A 25,912-nucleotide genomic window follows, 5' to 3' on the forward strand; every position below is an offset into this window, starting at 1 on the left:
TTGGGTGAAAAATTCATAAATGTTAAATTCTGTGCACAGTATAAGAATTGTCTGAATAAGTAGAGGAACGACAAGTGAAACAAAGAACTTTTCTGAACATTACATACATGTGTGCATAGAATTAGAAGGGGGTTAAGATAAGGTAATAGTAATAAGTTAAAGTTTGATCCTGTTTTTATGTTTAAAGAAAATTAAAAGCAACTTTTGTTTAAGTAACCATTTGTCTTGGTGAATTGCTAATGTTGCCAGGTTTTGGGGTCCTCTGGGCTCGTAACAGTAGACATGCATCATAGTCGTCTTGGACGAAGTTGGCCCCGAATCCACATTTTGGTGCAGTATGATTTTTCAGAATCATTACCGTCATTGAGGACCCACATTTGTGCCCTTGGGGGAAATGACTGTTGACTGGAAACCTAACTAGACCGGCCACATAAATGGCCACAGTTACACAAGCAGGGATCCTGTATCAATGAACTGTGTTTCTGATTCCCCAGGTCTTTTCCGCCAGGCAGCAAAACCCACGTGACTGAGCTCTTGACCCGTACCTGAATGAATGCAGTTCCAACAACCTCTCTCATTAGGGACTCTGCTCCCCCAAACTTGCTCCATCTCTGGCAAACCTCTGTGTCTAACCCAAATTATTTAAAACTTTGATGTTACATTTGACCCACCCCCCCGCCAACCCTGCCAAATAAAGCTCCAGACCATATATCTACATCATTACTAATGATGGCTGATTTCTTCCTTCCTACCCTCTCCCCTGCCTCTTCCGCACAAACGAGTCTGAACCTCTCGATTTGAAATATCTGAGGGACTCCTGGCCAACTCTCAACTTTGGTAAACTTGCAATTCTCCAAAATTTTGTTGCTCGTGTTCCAATTCATATCTGGTTCTCTGACCTAGTTCAGAAAATTGATTTTAAAATTCCCTCCCACCAAATATCTTTGCAATCTCTTGCGGAAATCTCTCCCAGATCTACTAAACCTCCACAATAACAATTCTGGCATCTGGACAGTTCCAATCTTAATCTTTTTTTTTTACTATCAGTGAATATGAATTGAACTCTCAAACCCCAAGATATTAAATTAATTGACTAAACCTCCGTCTTTTGGTTCATTTGTTACCTTAAGACCCTAGATCAAGTTATTTTTTATTGCTGTACATTTCGTTGGTGTCAAATTTTCTTGCGATGCGCCTTCGAATTTTTCATTTTAAAGGAGGTTTACAAATTTTTTGTTGTTGTTAAGATGCCAAATCAAAGTTGTTCCTAGATACCAGAGACTAAGCAATAAACAAGGTGCGCTTAAATTGGTAATCAGAAAACCATTTATAGACAATGTGTTGGAAGAGCCTTTGATCTGTCTGAGAACAGAGAGGTAATAAGACGACACCTTAAAGTCAATCCAGGTGTCCAGACTGCTCAGACAGAAAGGCCCTCGGGAAATGCACCCTCAAAGGGTCAGAATGCACTAGCAATGTCTGCTTAATACAGGGGATGGCATTTTCATTATTAGTATGCTGTTCACATATGTGAAGAGCACTGTTCAATGAAATGAATCTGTGACTATTGTTAAGAGACTTGACTTCGGTGTGAAAGAAGAGCTCAGCAATTCAAATCAATTTTTGCCTCTTCTTGTATTAACTTGATATGCCTTCAGAGAAACTGAACAATATGTTCACACACCCAAAAGACTTGGATATTAGGTCACTATCATAACTTGCTTTACTTACACATATGGAAATATAGGTTAGTCTGGATAACAAAGCATGGTGTTCCAACTATTTACTGAATCCACCATGACCATGTTAACATTGCATGTTATCTTTAGTCGAGTCAGATTTAGAACAGACCATTTGACTGCAAGTTACTGAGTAAACTAGATAAATTTCATCTGAAATATTGAAGAAAGGTGGTCTAAATGCAAGGCACACTGACAGATATCCTATATAATTTCTTACATAGAAAATGCACATCTTATTTGGATCACTGAGTAACGCAGCAAAGGGATCTGAGAGTACATTGTACAATTAATTCCATTCAATGCTGCAGATTTATCAGGTTCTTTGGCTTGGCTTCGCGGACAAAGATTTATGGAGGGGTCATGTCCACGTCTGCTGCAGGCTCGTTGGTGACTGGCAAGTCTGATGCGGGACAGGCAGGCACGGTTGCAGCGGTTGCAGGGGAAAATTGGTTGGTTGGGGTTGGGTGTTGGGTTTTTCCTCCTTTGTCTTTTGTCAGTAAGGTGGGCTCTGCGGTCTTCTTCAAAGGAGATTGCTGCCCACCGAACTGTGAGGCGTCAAGATGCACGGTTGGAGGCGATATCAGCCCACTGGCGGTGGTCAATGTGGCAGGCACCAAGAGATTCCTTTAAGCAGTCCTTGTACCTCTTCTTTGGTGCACCTCTGTCTTGGTGGCCAGTGGAGAGCTCGCCATAGAAAATGATCTTGGGAAGGCAATGGTTCTCCAGCGCAGTTGGGTCTTCAGCAGCATGGGTTTGATGCTTGCGGACTCTGCCAGCTTGAGTACTTCAATGTTGGTGATGAAGTCAATCCAATGAATGTTGAGGATGGAGCGGAGACAGCGCTGATGGAAGCATGTTTCAGAGCCGAACAGGAGCGTGGATATGACAACGGCTCTGTACACGCTGATCGTTGTGTGTTTCTTCAGGTGGTTGTTTTTCCAGACTCTTTTGTGTAGTCTTCCAAAGGCGCTATTTGTCTTTGTCGATCCTTGCATCAGATGAAATGGTGCAGCCGAGGTAGGTAAACTGGTTGACCGTTTTGAGTTCAGTGTGCCTGATGGAGATGTGGGGGGGCTGGTGGTCATGGTGGGGAGCTGGCTGATGGAGGAGCTCAGTTTTCTTCAGGCTGACTTCCAGGCCAAACATTTTGGCAGTTTCCGCAAAACAGGACGTCATGCGCTGGAGAGCTGGCTCTGAATGGGCAACTAAAGCGGCATCACCTGCAAAGAATAGTTCACGGACAAGTTGCTCTTGTGTCTTGGTGTGAGCTTGCAGGTGCCTCAGATTGAAGAGACTGCCATTTGTGCAGTACTAGATGTAAACACCGTCTTCATTGTTGAGGTCTTTATTGGTTTGTTTCAGTATCATGCTGAAGAAGATAGTAAAGAGGGTTGGTGCGAGGAAGCTGCCTTGCTTCACGCCATTGTCAATGAAGAAGGTTAATTCTCAGCGAAGTCCACCTTGCAGATGTAGGCAGCCTCCAAGAACACGGTGCGGGCTTCACACTGTACTGATCTGGCAAGCCTCAGGCTGAACAACACCTATCTGGTGTTGGCTTCATGGTCAAGAATTCCATTGCCTCCAAACTCGAAAACCTCCCAACAGGCCATTCTGACCGGATCATGTCCATGCGACTCACCCTTCAAAACAAGCGACGCATCACCCTCATCAGTGTCTATGCTCCAACCCTCCAGGCGGAACCAGCAGAAAAGGACAAGTTCTACACTGATCTGCGCAACCTCATCCAACGCACCCCTACAGCCGACAAGGTTGTCATCCTTGGCAACTTCAACGGTCGCGTCGGCAAAGACTCCGATACCTGGCCAGGAATCCTTGGCAAGCATGGTGTCAGCAAGTGCAATGACAACTGGCGCCTCCTGTTGGAACTCTGCGCAGAACAGCGGCTTGTCATTACTAACACCCTTTTCCAACAGAGAGACAGCCTGAAGACTACCTGGATGCATCCCCGATTTATCAGATAATTGAAGAACAATTAACATAAATACACAAAAGTACTGGAGAAACTCAGCAGATACCATGGCATCCATTGGAGGTAAAGATATCCAGCCAAAGTCTCGGCCCTGAGCCTTTTATCGAGGTATGAGCAAAGAGCAGGCAGGCCCCTGAATACCAAGGTAGAGGAGAAAGGAGCAGGAGGAGAAGCCTAGGCCAACGATCAAGAAGCCACCAGTGGATATCGAGAAGGGGACAGGAAAGAGAAGCTGAAAATTGATTGGGGGAGTGGGGAAGAGCTGGAGGAAAGGATATAGGGAAAGATGGCAGAGCGGTACTAACAGAAACCAGAGAAATCCAAGGTTAATGCCATCTAGTTAGTGGGTGCCCAAACAGAATATGAGGTGGTGTTACTCCAATTTGCAGGTGGTGCCAGTTTGGCAATGTAAGAGACCATGGACAAACATGACGGCATGGGTTGGCCACTTGAAATGGGTTGGCCACAGGGAGATCCTCTCTATTAGAGAGGACAGAGAGAAATTGGTTCATGAAGCAATCTCCCAGACACTCTGATGGAGAGGACGCCACAACAGGAGCACAGGAGTCAGTCGCTGACCCCTGAAGATCTACAAGTGAAGTGTTGCCAAAGGATGGTTTGGGGTCCCGAATGCTGGTGCAGGTAGTGTAGGTGCGGGTGTAGAATTTCCTGTAGTCACAGGGGTAGGTACCAAGGGGGGGAGGGGGGGGTGATTGGTGGGAAGGGTCGAGGGAGTCACGGAGGGAGTAGTCACTGTGGAAGGCAGAGTTGTGAGGAGAGGGGAAGATAAGTCTGGTGGTGGGATCACATTGCAGCTGCCACAAATTGCGGAGGATAATATGTTGGATGCGGAGGTTGGTGGGATGGTAGGTGAGGACAAGGGGAATCTTGCCCTTGTTGCATCTCGGGGTGGAGGGAGCCAAGGCAGACCTGTGGGAAATGGAGGATATGCAGGTGAAGGCCATGTTGATGGTACTGGAGGGGAAGCCGTGTTTTTTTTAAAGAAAGATGACATCTTGGATTATCTCGCTTGTAACTGTCCTTGGAGAGCTCGTCCATGTGGCTTCTCCTCCATTCACAGCGTCAACGGACATTCTTGTTTCACACAAATAAAACAAAAGTTGGTTTCAAAGGGAATAACAGTGCATGAAAATGGCAGCACTGCAGGAGCTGCTGTGTAATAGAAGCACTGCCACTGGTGTAGACCCATGGAGAGTGAGGAGTGGAGATGAGCGCTCCCGCAGGGTCTGTGCCCAAGATGGTGGCACCTTGGATCAGCAGCAGGCTATGAGGGGCTGCAGACTCCAGTGGAGCGGAGGACTGGTGCAGGGCACCAGAAAATGGCGAGAACACTGAGAAGGAGAACTGGAAGGGCTCACCTTCTTTCAGGCTGACAGAGATGCTGCTGTGTGTGGTAAAGCCCGTGGTGGTAGCCTGTGCATTTATATCAACACGGAATGGTGTAAGGATTCTGCATGAGTCTCCGGTCACTGCTCAATGCTGGTGGAATTTGTGACAGTTAGATGTAGACCATTTTATCCATGGCAGGAATTCACCACGGTCCTCATAGTTGCAGTGTACATCCCCCCGGCGCTAACACTAAGGAGACAATTTGGGAACTATATGAGGCTAGAACTGATTATTTTATCTCTGGGGATTTGAACTAGGTGAACCTCAAGTCAGGGCTACCTAAATTCCATCAGTTTGTGGACTTTGCTGTGAGAAGGGCAAACACGATGGACCTTGTGCATCAGGCAGAGCCCCGCCCCCCACCTCCGATACTCAGACCACATCTCTGTAATGCTAGTCCCAGTATTCGGACCGCTTGTCAGATGCTCCAGACCAGTTCGGAAGCAGGTTTAAACCTGGCCAGTGGGGGCCATCCATGCACTTCAAGACTGCTTTGAATGCAATGACTGGCACGTGTTCAAGGAAGTAGAAATTGTTGACGACTGCATCAATCTGGAGGAGGAGACGGCAACAATAACCAGCTACATTAGTAAGTGTACTGACAACATCACTGTGTCCAAGACCATCATAACTCGCTCTAATCAGTAGCCATGGATGACTGCAGAAGTGCGTGTGCTGCTCAGGAACTGTGACGCTGCCTTCAGAGTGGACAACAATGTAGCCCTGGCTATTGCAAGAGCCAAGCTGACTAAGGCCATTAGGGAAGCAAAGTGTGCACATGCCCAGTGCATTCATAATCACTTCCTAGGACATGCGACACATGTGGAAGGGCATCCAAGGTATCACCAACCACAAGAGCACACCATCTGCCTGTGCTGGTGATACCTCCCTCCCAGATCCACCAAACAATTTCTACACACGTTTTGAGGTACAAAACAATGTTGCAGAGAGGAAGACCATGCCTCCTCCAAATAACAAGGTGCTGTGTCTTACAGTGGCTGATGTGAAGAGAGAGTTAGTCAAGGTCAACCAGTGAAAAGCTGCTGGACCGGATAACATTCCCAGCAGGGTGTTCAGGAGATGTGCGGCTCAGCTGGCAGATGTTCTCACCAACCTCTTTAACATCTCCCACAGAAGCGCCATGGTCCCAAAGCCACCATCATTGACATTGTGCTGGAGAAGTTGTCTATGTCCTGCCTCAATGACTACTGTCCTGTCGCACTCACATCCATCACCATGAAGTGTTTCAGGAGGCTCGTCATGGGGCACATCAAGGTCCCGCTGCCCCCGTCACCGGACTCCCTGCAGTTCACATACAGACCCAATTGCTCTATGGACGATGCCATCGCACCCGCCCTCCATCTAGCCCTCACCCACCTAGAAAATAAGGACTCATATGTTTGAATGTTCTTTATTGACTTTAGTTCGGCATTCAACATGATCATATCTCAGTACCTGATAAAGAAGTTGAGCCTGCTGGGTCTAAACACCTCCTTCAGCATTTAGATTTTTTAAAAAACTTTATTTATTCGTTCAAAAAACAAATAATACATGACATATACAGCAATTAAACATGAACATGAACATTTTTCTTATATATATATAGAAAAAAAAGAAAAGATTCCTCCCCCCTTCATCCAACTCTCCTAAGGAGAACCATAAGAAAGAATATTTAAAAAAAGTTAAATATATATATTAAAATCTAATCAATATAAATTAAAATGTAAATATCCTGAGTATAACAGCCACTTATTAATTTAAAAAATGATAATTATCATGTAAAACATACATAATTTTTTCCATTATTAAACAATATTTCATCTCGTTATGCCATCAATCATATTTGTATCTTTCCACGTACTAGAAATACATTTTTTCACTACAGATAAAGCTAAATATACAAAAGCAAGCTGGAATTTATCTAATCCCAAGCCTTTCGAAAGTTGCAAACTACCCAATAAAAATACTGTTGGATCTAAAACTATTTTAATCTTATACAGATAATCTAAAAACAATTGAATTTTCTTCCAAAAAGATTGTATATGTATACATAACCAAACAGCATGAAAAAAATTCCAACTGTATCACCACATCTAAAACACAAATCTGATTCATTAAAACCATATTTTTTAAATTTTTCAGGTGTCAAATATAATTGATGTAGAAAATTGTAATTAATCATTGCATAACGTGCATTTATCAATCTAGTTACAAATGAAATATAACCCTTCTCTGGTACCTTCATAAGAGAAGTCTCAAATTTAGTCATTTTAGGTAAAATCATCTCTCCACCAAACATACATTTTACCAAAGATCAAATTTGATAATAAAGAAATAAAGAATTCTTATCAATACCAAAATCTTCCCTCATCTGATTAAAAGATTAAAACTTACCCTCTTTAAAACAATCTCCCAAATTTTTCACACCTTTAAATCTCCAATGCAATAAACTTTGATTATGTATTGAAAAAGAAATAAGTTGATTATTATCTTCTCTTTGGCTTGGCTTCGCGGACGAAGATTTATGGAGGGGGTAAAAAGTCCACGTCAGCTGCAGGCTCGTTTGTGGCTGACCAGTCCGATGCGGGACAGGTAGACACGATTGCAGCGGTTGCAAGGGAAAATTGGTTGGTTGGGGTTGGGTGTTGGGTTTTTCCTCCTTTGCCTTTTGTCAGTGAGGTGGGCTCTGCGGTCTTCTTCAAAGGAGGCTGCTGCCCGCCAAACTGTGAGGCGCCAAGATGCACGGTTTGAGGCGTTATCAGCCCACTGGTGGTGGTCAATGTGGCAGGCACCAAGAGATTTCTTTAGGCAGTCCTTGTACCTTTTCTTTGGTGCACCTCTGTCACGGTGGCCAGTGGAGAGCTCGCCATATAATACGATCTTGGGAAGGCGATGGTCCTCCATTCTGGAGACGTGACCCATCCAGCGCAGCTGGATCTTCAGCAGCGTGGACTCGATGCTGTCGACCTCTGCCATCTCGAGTACCTCGACGTTAGGGGTGTGAGCGCTCCAATGGATGTTGAGGATGGAGCGGAGACAACGCTGGTGGAAGCGTTCTAGGAGCCGTAGGTGGTGCCGGTAGAGGACCCATGATTCGGAGCCGAACAGGAGTGTGGGTATGACAACGGCTCTGTATACGCTTATCTTTGTGAGGTTTTTCAGTTGGTTGTTTTTCCAGACTCTTTTGTGTAGTCTTCCAAAGGCGCTATTTGCCTTGGCGAGTCTGTTGTCTATCTCATTGTCGATCCTTGCATCTGATGAAATGGTGCAGCCGAGATAGGTAAACTGGTTGACCGTTTTGAGTTTTGTGTGCCCGATGGAGATGTGGGGGGGCTGGTAGTCATGGTGGGGAGCTGGCTGATGGAGGACCTCAGTTTTCTTCAGGCTGACTTCCAGGCCAAACATTTTGGCAGTTTCCGCAAAGCAGGACGTCAAGCGCTGAAGAGCTGGCTCTGAATGGGCAACTAAAGCGGCATCATCTGCAAAGAGTAGTTCACGGACAAGTTTCTCTTGTGTCTTGGTGTGAGCTTGCAGGCGCCTCAGATTGAAGAGACTGCCATCCGTGCGGTACCGGATGTAAACAGCGTCTTCATTGTTGGGGTCTTTCATGGCTTGGTTCAGCATCATGCTGAAGAAGATTGAAAAGAGGGTTGGTGCGAGAACACAGCCTTGCTTCACGCCATTGTTAATGGAGAAGGGTTCAGAGAGCTCATTGCTGTATCTGACCCGACCTTGTTGGTTTTCGTGCAGTTGGATAATCATGTTGAGGAACTTTGGGGGACATCCGATGCGCTCTAGTATTTGCCAAAGCCCTTTCCTGCTCACGGTGTCGAAGGCTTTGGTGAGGTCAACAAAGGTGATGTAGAGTCCTTTGTTTTGTTCTCTGCACTTTTCTTGGAGCTGTCTGAGGGCAAAGACCATGTCAGTGGTTCCTCTGTTTGCACGAAAGCCGCACTGTGATTCTGGGAGAATATTCTCAGCGACACTAGGTATTATTCTATTTAGTAAGTCAAGCTAGCATGCTGGAACATCAGAACCATGCTAGATAAGACTGACAGCCATCGACCTGAACGTCGGTCTGCCCTCATTGCACATGAACTCCTCAGACTTGACATCGACATAGCCGCTCTCAGTGAAGTCCGCCTGGCAGATGTAGGCAGCTTCCAAGAACGCGGCGCGGGCTACACACTCTACTGGTCTGGCAAGCCTTCGGATGAACGACGCCTATCTGGTTTAGGCTTCATGGTCAAGAGCTTCATTGCCTCCGAACTCGAAAACCTTCCGACAGGCCTCTCGGACCGAATCATGTCCATGCGACTCCCACTTCAAAACAAGCGTCACATCACCCTCATCAGTGTCTATGCTCCAACCCTCCAGGCGGAACCAGCAGAAAAGAACAAGTTCTACACCGACCTGCGCAACCTCATCCAACGTACCCCTACAGCCGACAAGGTTGTCATCCTGGGCGACTTCAACGCTCGTGTCGGCAAAGACTCAGAAACCTGGCCAGGAATCCTGGGCAAGCATGGTGTCGGCAAGTGCAACGACAACGGGCGCCTCCTGTTGGAGCTCTGCGCAGAACAGCGGCTTGTCATTACAAACACCCTTTTTCAGCAGAGGGACAGCCTGAAGACGACCTGGATGCATCCCCGATCCAAACACTGGCACCTCCTGGACTACATCCTGGTGCGAGAAAGTGACAAACAAGATGTGCTCCACACCAGGGTCATGCCTAGCGCGGAATGCCACATTGACCACCGGCTGGTTCGCTGCAAGCTCAACCTTCACTTCAAGCCAAAGCCCAGGAACAATAAAGCCCCCAGAAAGAGGTTCAATGTTGGAAAACTGCAGTCAGACGAAGCGAGAGTAAACTTCCAGGCAAACCTCAAAGCAAAGCTCGACGTTGCAACCCGCCTCACGGACCCGTCCCCTGAAACCCTCTGGGATCAGTTGAAGACTACCATACTGCAATCCACTGAAGAGGTACTGGGCTTCTCCTCCAGGAAAAACAAGGACTGGTTTGACGAAAACAGCCAGGAAATCCAGGAGCTGCTGGCAAAGAAGCGAGCTGCCCACCAGGCTCACCTTACAAAGCCGTCCTGTCCAGAGAAGAAACAAGCCTTCCGTCGCGCATGCAGCCATCTTCAGCGCAAACTCCGGGAGATCCAAAATGAGTGGTGGACTAGCCTCGCCAAACGAACACAGCTCAGCGCGGACATTGGCGACTTCAGGGGTTTCTACGAGGCTCTAAAGGCTGTGTACGGCCCCTCACCCCAAGTCCAAAGCCCGCTGCGCAGCTCAGACGGCAAAGTCCTCCTCAGCGACAAGATCTCCATCCTCAACCGATGGTCAGAACACTTCCAATCTCTTTTCAGTGCCAACCGCTCAGTCCAAGATTCCGCCCTGCTCCAGCTCCCTCAACAGCCCCTAAGGCTAGAGCTGGATGAGGTTCCCACCCTGGATGAGACATATAAGGCAATCGAACAACTGAAAAGTGGCAAAGCAGCAGGTATGGATGGAATCCCCCCAGAAGTCTGGAAGGCTGGCGGCAAAACTCTGCATGCCAAACTGCATGAGTTTTTCAAGCTTTGTTGGGACCAAGGTAAACTGCCTCAGGATCTTCGTGATGCCACCATCATCACCCTGTACAAAAACAAAGGCGAGAAATCAGACTGCTCAAACTACAGGGGAATCACGTTGCTCTCCATTGCAGGCAAAATCTTCGCTAGGATTCTACTAAATAGAATAATACCTAGTGTCGCTGAGAATATTCTCCCAGAATCACAGTGCGGCTTTCGCGCTAACAGAGGAACCACTGACATGGTCTTTGCCCTCAGACAGCTCCAAGAAAAGTGTAGAGAACAAAACAAAGGACTCTACATCACCTTTGTTGACCTCACCAAAGCCTTCGACACCGTGAGCAGGAAAGGGCTTTGGCAAATACTAGAGCGCATCGGATGTCCCCCAAAGTTCCTCAACATGATTATCCAACTGCACGAAAACCAACAAGGTCGGGTCAGATACAGCAATGAGCTCTCTGAACCCTTCTCCATTAACAATGGCGTGAAGCAAGGCTGTGTTCTCGCACCAACCCTCTTTTCAATCTTCTTCAGCATGATGCTGAACCAAGCCATGAAAGACCCCAACAATGAAGACGCTGTTTACATCCGGTACCGCACGGATGGCAGTCTCTTCAATCTGAGGCGCCTGCAAGCTCACAACAAGACACAAGAGAAACTTGTCCGTGAACTACTCTTTGCAGATGATGCCGCTTTAGTTGCCCATTCAGAGCCAGCTCTTCAGCGCTTGACGTCCTGCTTTGCGGAAACTGCCAAAATGTTTGGCCTGGAAGTCAGCCTGAAGAAAACTGAGGTCCTCCATCAGCCAGCTCCCCACCATGACTACCAGCCCCCCCACATCTCCATTGGGCACACAAAACTCAAAACGGTCAACCAGTTTACCTATCTCGGCTGCACCATTTCATCAGATGCAAGAATCGACAATGAGATAGACAACAGACTCGCCAAGGCAAATAGCGCCTTTGGAAGACTACACAAAAGAGTCTGGAAAAACAACCAACTGAAAAACCTCACAAAGATAAGCGTATACAGAGCCGTTGTCATACCCACACTCCTGTTCGGCTCCGAATCATGGGTCCTCTACCGGCACCACCTACGGCTCCTAGAACGCTTCCACCAGCGTTGTCTCCGCTCCATCCTCAACATCCATTGGAGCGCTCACACCCCTAACGTCGAGGTACTCGAGATGGCAGAGGTCGACAGCATCGAGTCCACGCTGCTGAAGATCCAGCTGCGCTGGATGGGTCACGTCTCCAGAATGGAGGACCATCGCCTTCCCAAGATCGTATTATATGGCGAGCTCTCCACTGGCCACCGTGACAGAGGTGCACCAAAGAAAAGGTACAAGGACTGCCTAAAGAAATCTCTTGGTGCCTGCCACATTGACCACCACCAGTGGGCTGATAACGCCTCAAACCGTGCATCTTGGCGCCTCACAGTTTGGCGGGCAGCAGCCTCCTTTGAAGAAGACCGCAGAGCCCACCTCACTGACAAAAGGCAAAGGAGGAAAAACCCAACACCCAACCCCAACCAACCAATTTTCCCTTGCAACCGCTGCAATCGTGTCTGCCTGTCCCGCATCGGACTGGTCAGCCACAAACGAGCCTGCAGCTGACGTGGACTTTTTACCCCCTCCATAAATCTTCGTCCGCGAAGCCAAGCCAAAAAAGAAAAGAATCCTAGCGAAGATTTTGCCTGCAATGGAGAGCAACGTGATTCCCCTGTAGTTTGAGCAGTCTGATTTCTCGCCTTTGTTTTTGTACAGGGTGATGATGGTGGCATCACGAAGATCCTGAGGCAGTTTACCTTGGTCCCAACAAAGCTTAACAAATTTATATTCCACCTAAACAAAAATTGATGTATTTCAAATTCAGAAATACTTGCCATCTCAATTTTAGCCCAACTAGGAGGCCGTACCAAATCCATCAATGAACTAATAAATTTAACTTGGGCTGCCTCATAATAATTTTGAAAATGTGGTAAAAGTAATCCCCCTAACTCATATTCCCAAGTTAATTTATTCAAAGATACTCTCGAAAATTTACACCTCCATAAAAACTTCCTAACCATTTTATTTAAATCTCGAAAAAAAATTTATCAAGTAAATATGGAATAGATTGAAACAAATATTGTATACACAGAAAGATATTCATCTTAATTATATTTATCCTTCCCATTAAATTAATAGATAAATCTTTCCATTTAATCAAATCAGTTTCAATTTTTTTCATTAATGGAGTATAATTTAATTTATATAAAGATTGATAATTAACATTCAAGATTATACCCAGATATTTAATTCAATCAGTCCACTTCAAATTAATAATATTCTTATAAACTGAATAATTTCCTTAACTTACTGGTAATATTTCACTTTTTTCCCAATTAACTTTATATCAAGAAAGACATCCATATTGTATTAAACATTCCTTCAAATGCAAAAGTGACTGAACTGGGTTTATTAAATACACCAATATGTGATCAGCAAATAAATTAATTTTATACTCCTCATCTAAAACTTTCATACCTTGTATCTGTGTATTTTGTCTTATCAACTGTGCTAAAGGTTCAATCACTAACTCAAACAAAGCTGGTGATAAAGGACAACCTTGACGAGTTGATCGAGTTAACTTAAAAGATTCTGAAATCAAACCATTCGTCAATACACTAGCTACCTTTTTACTATATAGACCGCTAATTCAACCAATAAAAGAAGGACCAAACTTAAATTTCTCCAAAACTTTAAACAAAAAATTCCATTCAACTCTATCAAATGCTTTTTCTGCATCTAAGGATATCACCATCGGATGAACTAAAGATTCTCGAAATCTATTAATCAAACTCATCACATGCAAAATGTTATCTGAAGCGTATCTATTCTTTTTAAAACCTGTGTGATCAATATGAATCAACTTTCGTAAAAAGTTAGCCAATCTATTCGCTAATATTTTAGCTATTATTTTATAATCTACATTTAACAATGAAATTGGTCTATATGAAGATACTTTCAAAGGATCACTATCTTTTTTAGGAATTACTGTAATTAAGGCACTCGAACAAGACTCAGGTAAGTCATAATGTTCTCCAACTTGATGTAATACATCCCCAAACACTGTAGATAAATCATCATAAAAAATTTTATAAAATTCAACTGAAAATCTATCATCACCAGGCGATTTACCATTCGGCATTTCCAGCATAGCCATTTTAATTTCCGAATCAGTAAATGGTTCTTCTAACTCCTGTATATCTCCATCCTCTAATATCGGTAAATTCAACTGTGTTAATAAAAATCAACTGATCCAGATTCCTGTTTTCCTTCAGATGTATATAACTTATTATAAAATGAATAAAATTCATCATTAATCTCACGAGGTTTATAAGTAATAAGAGAATTCCGTCTAACAGCATTAATAGTCCTCGATATCTGTTCTTTCATTAATTGCCACGCCAATACCTTATGTGCTTTCTCTCCCCATTCGTAATACCGTTGTTTAGACCTATTAATCACACATTCAAATTGATAAGATTGCAAAGTATTATATTTCAATTTCAGCCTAGATAATTCTATTTTCTGATCTTCTGTAGCATCTTTATGAAATTCCTTTTCTCACTCATCGATCTGTTTCTCTAATTCAAGACTCTGATTTAATTGATTCTTTTTTTATTTTAGAAGTATAACTAATTATTTGTCCTCTCAAATAGGCTTTCATAGCATCCCATAATACAAACTTACTTTGAACAGAATTAGAATTTTATTTTAAAAAAATTAATTTGTTTTTTCAAAAAATCAATAAATTCCATATTTTTAACAACATTGTATTAAATCTCCAACAATAAGCTATTTGAATTTTCTCAGAAGTTTCATATGTAAAATATAACAGAGAATTATCTAAAATCACCCTACTTTTATATTCCGCTTGTTGTATTTTCCCTTGTAAATGAGCCGATACTAAAAAGAAGTCAATCCTTGAAAATGATTCATGTCTTAATGAATAAAAGGAAAAATCTTTCTCTGTCAGATTAAGACGTCTCCAAATATCTACTAAATTAAGATCTTTCATCAATGCTTGGATATTTTAACTTTCTTCGGAGATTTATCTAATAATGGTTCCAAAACACAATTAAAATCACCACCAACTAAAATATTATCATTAGCTTGACCCAAACATAAAAATGCATTTGAAATAAATGTTTCATCATCTGCATTTGGGGCATAAATATTAAGTAAAGTCCAAAATTCACTAAAAATCTTACAATTCAAGTTAAGAATACATCCTGCCTTTTCCTCCATTGATTGTATTCAAAAGATTATTTTTTATGTATCAAAATTGCTACTCCTTTAGATCTAGAATTAAATGAAGAATATACATGCCCAACCCAATCCCTTTTTAATTTCACGCTTTCCTTCACATTCAAATGTGTTTCTTGTAAAAAGGCAATAGCAATTTTCATTTTCTTAATATACGCCAAGACTCACTTACGTTTAATTGTAATATTTAATCCTCAAACATTAAAAGTAACAAACCTCAACTTTGACATATCTACTATTATTACTAAATACCAATAATATCTTTATATAAAAACTCAAATCAATGTATATAGGTCCTCCAATAAAAAAAAATCACAAATTAAAAACTAAAAAAATATAAAAATAAGAAAAAGGAAAAAAAAAAGAAAATCCACCCCCCCAAAAAAGCTACCAAAAGGTAGTAATCCCCTAAACAAAAATTGGGTGTGAGTCACCCACCAGTGGCTGATGACTAGTAAAGAACTTAGTGCAAATCTCTCCCTCCCCAGCCAAACCGTCAGTAACATCAAAATATCATAATAACAAAAGAAAAAAATAGAATAAGTAAATTCTTCTTTTCATCCAAAAGATTCCAATCTCGAAGATCCCATTTCAGAAGGAGGTGGACTCTTTCCATTCCCGTTTTTCCTATTTCGGCCATCTCTTCCGTTTACAGAGCTACCATATTTTTCTTTAGGAGATAATGGTGGACTACGTCTTTGTCCTCTTATATCTGGCAATGAGTCAGAAAAAATCATTGCTTCACAATCAGTTTCAAAAAATGGAAATTGATAGTTTCCGTAAAACACCTTCAACACTGAAGGGTAACGAAAAGTAGACTTATAACCTTTATGGCGCAAAACTTCTTTAACTGGATTAAATCAACGTCGAACGACATCTTGACTCAGATCAGGATAAAAAAATCGATAATGGGGTTTGTCGTTGTCTCGCATTTTGTACTGCAAGTCAAAGTATTGCTTCTCTATCCAAATAACTCAGACATTGAATTATTACTGGTCTCGGGGGTTGACCAGCTGAGGGTATTCTTCTTAAAGCTCTATGGGCTCTTTCCAGTGCCAATCCCCCAGATAAAAATTCTTGCCCTAATATTTGCGGAATCCAGTCTTTAAAAAAACAAAGAAGATCTTGTCCTACTATACCTTCTGGCAAAGCAACAATTTTCACATTATTCCTTCTGCTTTGATTTTCCAAATAATCTATTTTTCTTTCTAGCTCCTTCTCACAATCTCCTAATTCTAATGACTGATTTTTCCACCTTCAACACTTTTTCTGTGTTAGAAGTCACTTGTTGTTTACAGTCCAAAAAAGCAGTCTGAAATTTTTTAAATTTTTCATAAAATCCATCCACATATGTCTTAACCATTTTTAATTCTGAACTTATACCAGCATTCATTTGCCCCATTTCATTCATTTGAGATGTCAACAAATCCATTCCAGGTTTTATAACAGCTTGAATAACTACATTCATTTGCATACACTGTGATTCGGTAAATCTCAGCTCTAATCTCTGACATGGTGGCAGAACAAGGTAACTGCAGCTCAACAGAAGGCATTTTAAAAGTTTTACTGCGGGTCTGGACTCCCAGCGACGGCACCTCGACTTCCTCAGGTGATCGCCGCTGGTCTCCCTCCGGATCTTGTTGTTTTCTCATCAATTCGCGAAGAAAAATGATTTCTTCAGATTGAAATGCTAACTGATGCATTTCCAACAATGGAGTCGTCTTCATGCTCCCTCCATTGAAATCGAAAGGCTTTCCAAATTGAGGTCCATTTCTTGGGAACACACACTTTCTTCCGGAGAACGGGTAATTCCAGCGCCATCCTTCATTTGGTGAGCAATAGATTTTTTTTTCATCCCCCACAGGCGATCTTTGGGATATAGGCAATGAAGAAATTGAGCCTGGGGCCATTTCAAGTCGTTTGGGCCCCAAATCTTCAACACTTCAAAAATGTAACTTCTTTTGAACTTGAGGGTTAGTCTTTTTACCATTAGTGGCCATAATAATTCCTTAATAGTTTAAACTAAAATTTAAAAATGTAAATTTGAAAACAAAGGGTTAAAAAATTGGTATTTAAAAGTCTGGCCAGAGAGGTCGAGATTGCACGTCTGGACTCTATGCCATCTTGCCACACCCCCAGCAATTAGATTCTTGACTTCCTGACAGGAAGACCTGAAGCAGTCTGGATCAGTAACAGCACCTCCAAGACCATCACACTGAGAACAAGGGGTCCCCCAGGGCTGCGTGCTTAGTCCACTGCTGTTCACTCTGCTAGCCCATGACTGTGCAGTTAAACACAGCTTGAACCACATCATCAAGGGTTGATCTCTATACGAATCAGTGTATAGAGATGAGGTGCAGTCACTAACGGACTGGTACACAGCCAATAATCTGAATGTTTAAAAAAATCAAAAGAGATGGTTGTTGACTTCAGGAGGTCCTGGTGGGACCATGCTCCACTGACCATTGATGGCTCTCCACCATTGAGGTCATCAAGAGTATCAAGTTTCTTTGAGCGCACTTGGTAGAGAATCTCACCTGGTCCCTTAACACCGGCTCCACAACCTAGAAAGCCCAGCAGTCGCTCTACTTCCTGCAAACACTGAGGAAAGGTCATCTCCCACCCTCTATCTTCACAACATTCTACAAAGGATGGATTGAGAACATTCTGTGCAACTGCATCATCGCCTTGTTTGGAAGCTGTACAAGACCATGCAGAGGATAGTGAAATTAACGAAAAAGATCATTGGGGGATCTCTTCCCACCATGAAGGACACCTACAACACTCGATGCAGGCAAAAGCTAATACACATTGGGAAGGGCTCCACACTCCCTAATGTAAACTGTTCTCCCTTCAATCATGTGCTAGGAAGTACTGTAGCACTCAGGCCCTTATGTCTAGATTGGGCAACAATTTTTCCCAAGCCATCTGACTCCTGAATTCCCAGAACATATGTGGAGAATGTACCATGAATGGTTGTGTTGTTGATTGCGAACAGGTACACTTTCAGAGCGCAAAGTGTAACATGGCGTGTAAAAACCTGGACTTGCAGGAGAGATTAAAAGAGTGAGACAGCCAACTCAGGCCCACCTGTCTGTTTGCGCCAGTCTGTTTTTCGAATGCATCAGAAGTGGCCAAAATCTCTCCAAGTCAGAGGTCAAGAGCTTCAGTAAATATTTGCACTCCAACATCAACCGTAAAGATGATCTTCCTCATCTCTCGAGTACCTTTAATTATCAAATGGCTGGGAAAGTCACAAATCTTTCCAAATTTGGCTCCTTAGAAATTTGTTGCCAGCGTATAGTTACTAAACAAAAAAATAACATGCAAACTATGATCCTCACCTATGACCTGACTGAGCAACCAAACAGATTAGAGAATTCATTAAGACAGCAAGCCAAGATGCAAAATGATTGAACTTTTATATTTTGTAAACATTTTCTAGGCAGAAAAAGTGAGATTAGCACATGAATGTCTAATTAGGCTAGAAGCCAAAAGATTGTAAAGTTTTGAAAATAACACAGGTTTTATCGATGTTCAGTTTAAAATATTCTTCTGACAGAATTAGACTTCACACATACAAATTTGCTGCTCAAAGGCGAGCTCGATGATTCAGCAGTATTATTGGTTCAGTATAAATGTGGAAGAACTGGATTAACATTAACAACAATTCCTGGATTTCCATGCCTGTGGACAGTCGTGAGAAGCGGCAAGATTCACAGAGGTAATATTGACAATTGCCGACAACCTGGGCATCATTTCAACTGCATATTTCAGATCATTAATGTCTTCAATTAACTGAATCATCTCTTGGAATTTTTAGAACTGTGTCTATATTAAATTCATATTTGCTATGTCACACAGAACAATATGCTTGAAGCAAAATTCTTACCATTGAAATGCAGTGATCCAGATTCTGTAATGTTATTAAAAGTTTGAATTTGAGGTCACAAACCCACACAATAATTTATCAAGAAGTCGAACTCCGGTCTAAATGCGATAAGATATATACAATAGTGGATATCTCTCAAACACCTCAGTCATGCAAACAAGTCTCCCGTGACAAATTGTTAGGCTATGCAGTAATAAATAGATCCAAGACAGTATGCTCAATATGCGTGGCAAGCAGACTTGAACACAATGACGGAACAAATGCATATGCTGCCACCTGCAGTACAATGTAAGGCTATAACCAGTATTTGCCACATCACAGTACAGAGAAACTCGCATTTACATCATTCCAAAGAAAATGTAGACATGATTTTAATGATTGTTAATCAATGGGAGCTCAGGTAATTCCCCTGATTTTCTCCTTTGTCGTACCAAGGAGCTATAGATCTGAGAAAGGAGGAGAAGCCTCAATTTAACACTGCACCAGTAATGAGAGAGAAAATGGGGCACCACAGATTACTTGTGAAAATGCTGGAACATTTATTATTACAGAAATGATTTTTTTTAAAAGACACTGAGAAAATGATAATGGGCTGGACAGAGTCCACGTAGTTTGTTAAAGGGAAAACACATTTGAAAAATCTGTCAAGCGTTCATGGAAAATGTTTGTTACTTATGAAAAATATTTATCTTTCATGTTCAATCCATTTTTCTTTTGACAATTCCTTCTCTAACAAGCCTCTTGTTCAGATTGGGAACTGGACATGTTTCAAAAAGAATTTTTTAAACAATTGTGAACCAAAGACTTCATCTTAGGTCAATTTGATTCAGAATTGCCCGGATTTTGTAACTCACCCATTATTAAGAAATTAATTTCCAAATATTAGATATTTTGGGTATTTTACCTACCAATTTCTGGGACAGTATTTTATTCAGAGTATTTCAAGGATCAGAATTAATATAAAGAAATATACAAAAGACATTGGCAAATTAAACAGAAAATGCTTACCCAACACAGGATCAATAGTAGATTAGCCTTCAGGAGCTGAATAGCCCATTCTAACTCCAAATTGTTCATTAACTTTCTAATTTGTAACGATAAAAATTTGCATTAATTCATTCGACTTTCCTGGATTACACGAGAGAAAGCTGTAGTTATAACGAGTTTAATGTCATACACATATGCCCAAGATTCTTACTTGCAGCCACTTGTTGAGAAAAACTATAATAGAAAACTGACTGAATTAAATTAAAAGAGACAAAAAATTCTTGAGAATTTCGAATTAATTCGAATGAAGAGTGTGACTTGCAATATTGCCGACATTCCGTGATGAGTCTACCAAGGGGAGTTCAAGGGTCTGATAGCTATTGGAAAGAAACTGTCCTTGAACTTAGAGGTAAATAAGAAAATCTGTAGATGCTGCAGTCTAGTGCAGTACACAAAATGCTGGAAAAACTCAGTGTGTTCCGCAGCCCTGATGAACCTTTCCAGCACTTTTGTGTGCTAAACTTGAAGGTGCTGGTTTTCAGGCTTCTGCACCACCTGCCCGAAGGCAGCAGTGAGAAGAGTTTGTGACAAGGGTGATGGGCGTCCTTTATGATTGTTTGCTGTCTTCTTGAGCCAATGCCTCATGTTGATGTCTGCAAAGGATGGTGTGAAGATCCTGATCACTAGAGGGAGTCAGAGATTAGTTGTTGCAGTGAGGAGTAGATTCAGAATGGATGCCTCCATGAGGTCCTGTGTATTATAGATAATAACGTATAGTTGTTATAAAAGAACCCAAGTTTCTTTATTACAATAAAAGAAACATCACATGGTACCAGGAGTGGAAGAAACACCAGGAGTGTGCAGAGTGAGAATCAGTCGATAGCAGCAGAAAACATGGAGAACGCAAAGGCTCCTGATGCGGTAATTGGACTGGAAATATCAACCACGAGTGGAGGTTGTTCAAACAAAGAACATGCATGCCATTGGACTCAATAGCAAACCTGATGCATGGAAGATTGCACTTCCACTTACCCTGGTGGAACCTCATGCACGAGAGGTTTTCAACACATTTGCTTTTGCCAAGGCAGATGGCCAGGACAAGTTCGACAAGGTTATCGAGATGTTTGATGAACATTGTTCACCAAAGATAAATGAAACATTTTAGAGGTACATTTTTCATGTGCGTATGCAGCTGAATACAGAGAACTTTGACACTTTCTTAACTGATTATAACTAAAAGCAAGAACATGTAATTTTGGATCGCTGTAAGATTCAATGATCCGTGATCACATTGTGTTCATGATTATTGATAAGAAAGTAAGAGCAAGGTTTCTGTAACAGGCAGAGGTTACCTTAGCTGGAGCTGTGAAGTTAGGCCACACCAGTGAAACAGCTCTGCAACACATGAAAAAGTTGGTCAATAGTGCAAAAGCCAGTGAAAAAGAAGGCACAGTTGTAGCTACAGTGTGTGGACACACACAGAAACAAAAAAAAAATTGGGCTTAGGAGGCAACAATAAGATGGAGAGACTTTAAATTGTAAATGATGTGACACTTAGCATGTACCAGAACAATGGAAAAGTCTGTAATAAGTGCAAAGGGCAGAATTATTACACAAAGCATTGTTTTTCCAAAGGGAAATAAAACAGAAGTGAAAGCGTGCACACTATAAAACACCCTATAGAAGAAACTGCTCTCGGTGATGCACTCTTCGTTGGCATGGTAGTGCAGGAAGATTCTAAACCAACAAACACTGAACAGCCAAGTGTCAACAGAGTGGAGCAAGACAAGTGGACGGTGTCATTGGATTCATAGAGAGCAAATATTCCTTTCAAGCTGGACATAGGGACAAAGGTTAAATTGATCTGTGAGCATAACATCAGGGGAATGAAGATAAAGCTATACATCCATGCAAATCCTGTACAGCTCAAAGTCTACAATGGACAGAGCATTGACACGAAAATTACTTGTAAACACAAGGTGAAAGTTAAAGATAAAGAGCACCACCTCAGGTTCACAGTAGTCCCAGATGGACATGAATCACTGCTTGGTGACAAAGCATGTGAAAACTTAAGCCTAGTGAAGAGGGTGTACCAGATTAACAGTGACAACGTAGAGGAAATACTGGACAAATTTCCAGACATCTTCAAGGGGTTTGGAGTTAAAAGAGGACACACAGCTAGTTGTGCATCCTGCAAGGAGGGTTCCAGTGCTACTAAAAGAAAAGCTCAAGCAGGAACTCGACCAAATGATGGCAGTAGGGCTCATAAAGAAAGTGGAGGAGCACACAGAATGGGTGAATACCAATATAAAGAGGGAACATTATCAGATTACAACCAGGGCTGAAATTACAAGTGAGATGACCAGTGAAAAGCTTTCCAACAAATTGTTGTATCCCAGTGCTTCTGGCAAATAAAACTGCATGAATATAGCACAAAATATTGCACATTTAATACACAGTTTGGCCAATACTCCTGTTTGACGATGCCTTTTGGAATTTCCTCAGCTCCAGAAGTGTTCCCCAAGACAATGGAGCACATCACAGAAGGCATAAATGGGTGTTCGTGTACATGGATGACATGATCCTATGGGAATCCACACAGGAACAACACAACGAGAGGCTCATCAAAGCACTACAACGCATCCAGAAGTATGGATTACAGCTAAACAGAAAAAAATGTCAATTTGGTGTGAAGGAAATCACCTTTCTGGGAGATAAACTGTCAGAAGCAGGTGTGGAGCCAGACAAGACCAAGGTGAAAGCAATTTTAGAGATGCCCAGATCCAATGACAAAAAAGCACACTGAGAGTCAATTTCATTGGTAAATTCATACCAAACCTGTCTTCCAAAACAATGTACCTAAGGAAGTTGTTACAGGACAAATGTGAAATTCAAATGGACAAGACAACCAAGAGGAAGAACAGAGACGATTGAAAACCATTCTAACTACAGAATCAGTGCTGCTGATGTTTTCTGACACATCCAGAAGGACAAAAATACCTACAAACACTTCAAAAGATGGAATAGGTGCCACACTACTTCATGCTGTGGGAGAAGATCGGAGGCCAGTAGCATATGCATCAAGGACGATGACAACATCTGAATGTCAATATGCACAGATTGAGAGTGTCCAAGTCTGGTCTATGGACTTGATAAATTCCACAGTTATGTGTATGGTCTACCAATATTTGTAGCAGAGACAAGACCACAAGCCACTGATAGTCATAATCAAGAAAAATCTCAGCGAAATGTCACTGTGAATCCAAAGACTGATGATGAATTAGTGTACACACTGGGAAAGCATTGCATTAACTGATACATTATCCAGGTCAATGACGAAGAATGAAGAGTAAAGCACACAATGAGAGTTCCACAGAGACAGATGTGAATTTCCATATGAATCTGATCACTGAGCCTGTATCTGACATGAAATCCAAGGAGATCACAGCTGAAACAGAAAAGGACACAGTTCTACAGGAGGTCATCAAAAATCTGAATGAAGGTTGGGCCTAGAGGTGAATGTCAGCTGAGTTGAGTGTTGTCAATAGAATTCTACTCAGACAGAACAGAATTGTCATTCCTCGATCACTGTGATAAATGCTGAAAGGGGTGCATGAGGGGGACCTTGTAATGGAAAAATGGAAGAGGAGGGCCAGAAGTGCTGTTTATTGGACAGAGATAAACACTGACATTGACAGGATAGTTTCAAGCTGTGAGACTTCTTTGAAACATCATGCAAAGCAGACAAAGGAACCCTTGATCATAACTGACTTATTAGAGGAACCATGGCAGAAAGTTGGGACAGATTTGTTCAACATAGATGGAATTAATTTCTTGCTAATTATTGACCATCCACTGGCCACCGTGACAGAGATGCACCAAAGAAAAGATACAAGGACTGCCTAAAGAAATCTCTTGGTGCCTGCCACATTGACCACCGCCAGTGGGCTGATATTGCCTCAAACCGTGCATCTTGGCGCCTCACAGTTTGGCGGGCAGCAACCTCCTTTGAAGAAGACCGCAGAGCCCACCTCACTGACAAAAGGCAAAGGAGGAAAAACCCAACACCCAACCCCAACCAACCAATTTTCCCCTGCAGCCGCTGCAACCGTGTCTGCCTGTCCCGCATCGGACTTGTCAGCCACAAACGAGCCTGCAGCTGACGTGGACTTTTACCCCCTCCATAAATCTTCGTCCATGAAGCCAAGCCAAAGATCAAACTATCTGGAGATTGCTCTACTCCCTAACATGTCTGCTGCTTGTGTGATCAGATATATGAAATCAATCTTTACAAGACATGGAATTCCTCAAATTTTCCAAACTGACAATGGACCATGCTACATCTGTAGAGAATTCCAGAACTTTGCAGAAGAGTATGATTTTTGACATGTGACTTCAAGTCCTCTCCACTTGAACTGGAGGGGGACCAATATCCTGGCAAGGAGATTTGCTAGAGCTGTGGGCCAGGGTTTAAGCTAGTTTGGCAAGGGGGTGGGGAGCAGAGTTTGCAAGCAGTGTCTAGGGTGCATGGCCACCTAGTTAAGAATGATAAAGATAACAAAGGAAGGATGGAGGTTAAGGTAAAAGGTAGAAAAGGGAATATATGTGAGGGTCATTCTCTGAAATGCTTGTACTTTAATGCAAGACGCATAGTGAACAAGGTAGATGAGCTTAGAACATGGATTGGCACTTGGAATCATGATGTTGTGGCTATTAGTGAGACCTGGTTACAGGAGGGACAGGACTGGCGACGAAATATTCCAGAATACAAATGTTTTAGATGTGATAGAACAGGGGGTAAAAAAGGGGGAAGAGTTGCTCTGCTTGTTAAGGAGGACATTACTGCCGTGAGGTGGCAGGATGGTTTGGAGGATTGTCCAGTGAGGCTGTTTGGGTGGAATTGAGGGGTGGTGGAGGAGGCATGAAGGCACTAATAGGAGTGTATTATAGACCACCAAATGGGCCAAGAAAATTGGAAGAACAAATTTGTAAGGAGATAGCATATATGTGTAATAAACATAAGGTAGTGATCATGGGAGATTTTAACTTCCCTCACATTGATTGGGATACCCATACAGTAAGAGAGCTGAATGGGCTAGAGTTTGTCAAATGTGTACAAGATAGTTTTCTTAATCAATACGTAGAGGAACCGACTCGGGACGGTGTAATACTGGATCTCCTATTAGGGAACGAGATAGGTCAGGTGTCTGAGGTTAATGTTGGAAAAAAATTGGGTCTAGTGATCACAACTCTATTAGTTTTAGGGAAGAGCAAAGAAGGGCCTAAAGTTGAGGTTTTGGATTGGAGAAAAGCAAATTTCAAAGAAATAAGAATGGATTTGGGGAGTATTGAGTGGGACATGATTTTTTTCAGGAAAGGATGTAAATGAAAAATGGAGAATATTCAAAGAAGAAATTTTGAGAATACAGAGTAGATATGTCCCAGTGAGGATCAAAGGAAAGGCTGGAAGTCATAGGGAGCCTTGGTTTTCGAGGAATATTAGAAATTTGGTTAGGAGAAAGAGGGAGGTGTACAAGAGGTATAAACAGCAGGGTGGTGAGAAATTGAAAGAGGACTACAAGGAGTGTAGAAAAAATCTTAAGAAAGAAATTAGAAAGGCCAAAAAGAGGCACAAAGTGGCTTTGGCAGGCAGAGTAAAAATAAATCCAAAGTGTTTCTATAGGTACATTAAAAGTAAAAGATTAGTGAGGGATAGAATTGGACCCCTTGTAGATAGCAAGGGTAGGCTGAGTGAGAAGTCAGAGGAAATGGGGGAAATTTTAAATGATTTCTTTTCCTCTATTCACAAGGGAAAAAAATATTGTATCAGATGAAGTAAAGAAAAATAGTGGGGAGGTCATGAATCATATAAGGATAACCGAGGAGGTAGTGATGGCAGTGTTAAAAAAGATAAAGGTGGACAGATCTCCGGGTCCGGACAAAGTATTCCCAAGGACACTCAGGGAGACTAGTGTACAGATAGTGGGGCCATTAACAGAG

General features: G+C 42.2%; 1 protein-coding gene across 2 annotated transcripts in view; it reads right to left on the minus strand.

The window, feature by feature from the left end:
- Positions 1-25,912, minus strand: part of znf385b (zinc finger protein 385B) — a 339,665-nt gene that overhangs the window by 295,341 nt on the left and 18,412 nt on the right. The gene's annotated exons all lie outside the window — the stretch shown is intronic.

This window comes from Narcine bancroftii, chromosome 4 (assembly GCF_036971445.1).
Source record: "Narcine bancroftii isolate sNarBan1 chromosome 4, sNarBan1.hap1, whole genome shotgun sequence".
Taxonomy (NCBI): domain Eukaryota; kingdom Metazoa; phylum Chordata; class Chondrichthyes; order Torpediniformes; family Narcinidae; genus Narcine; species Narcine bancroftii.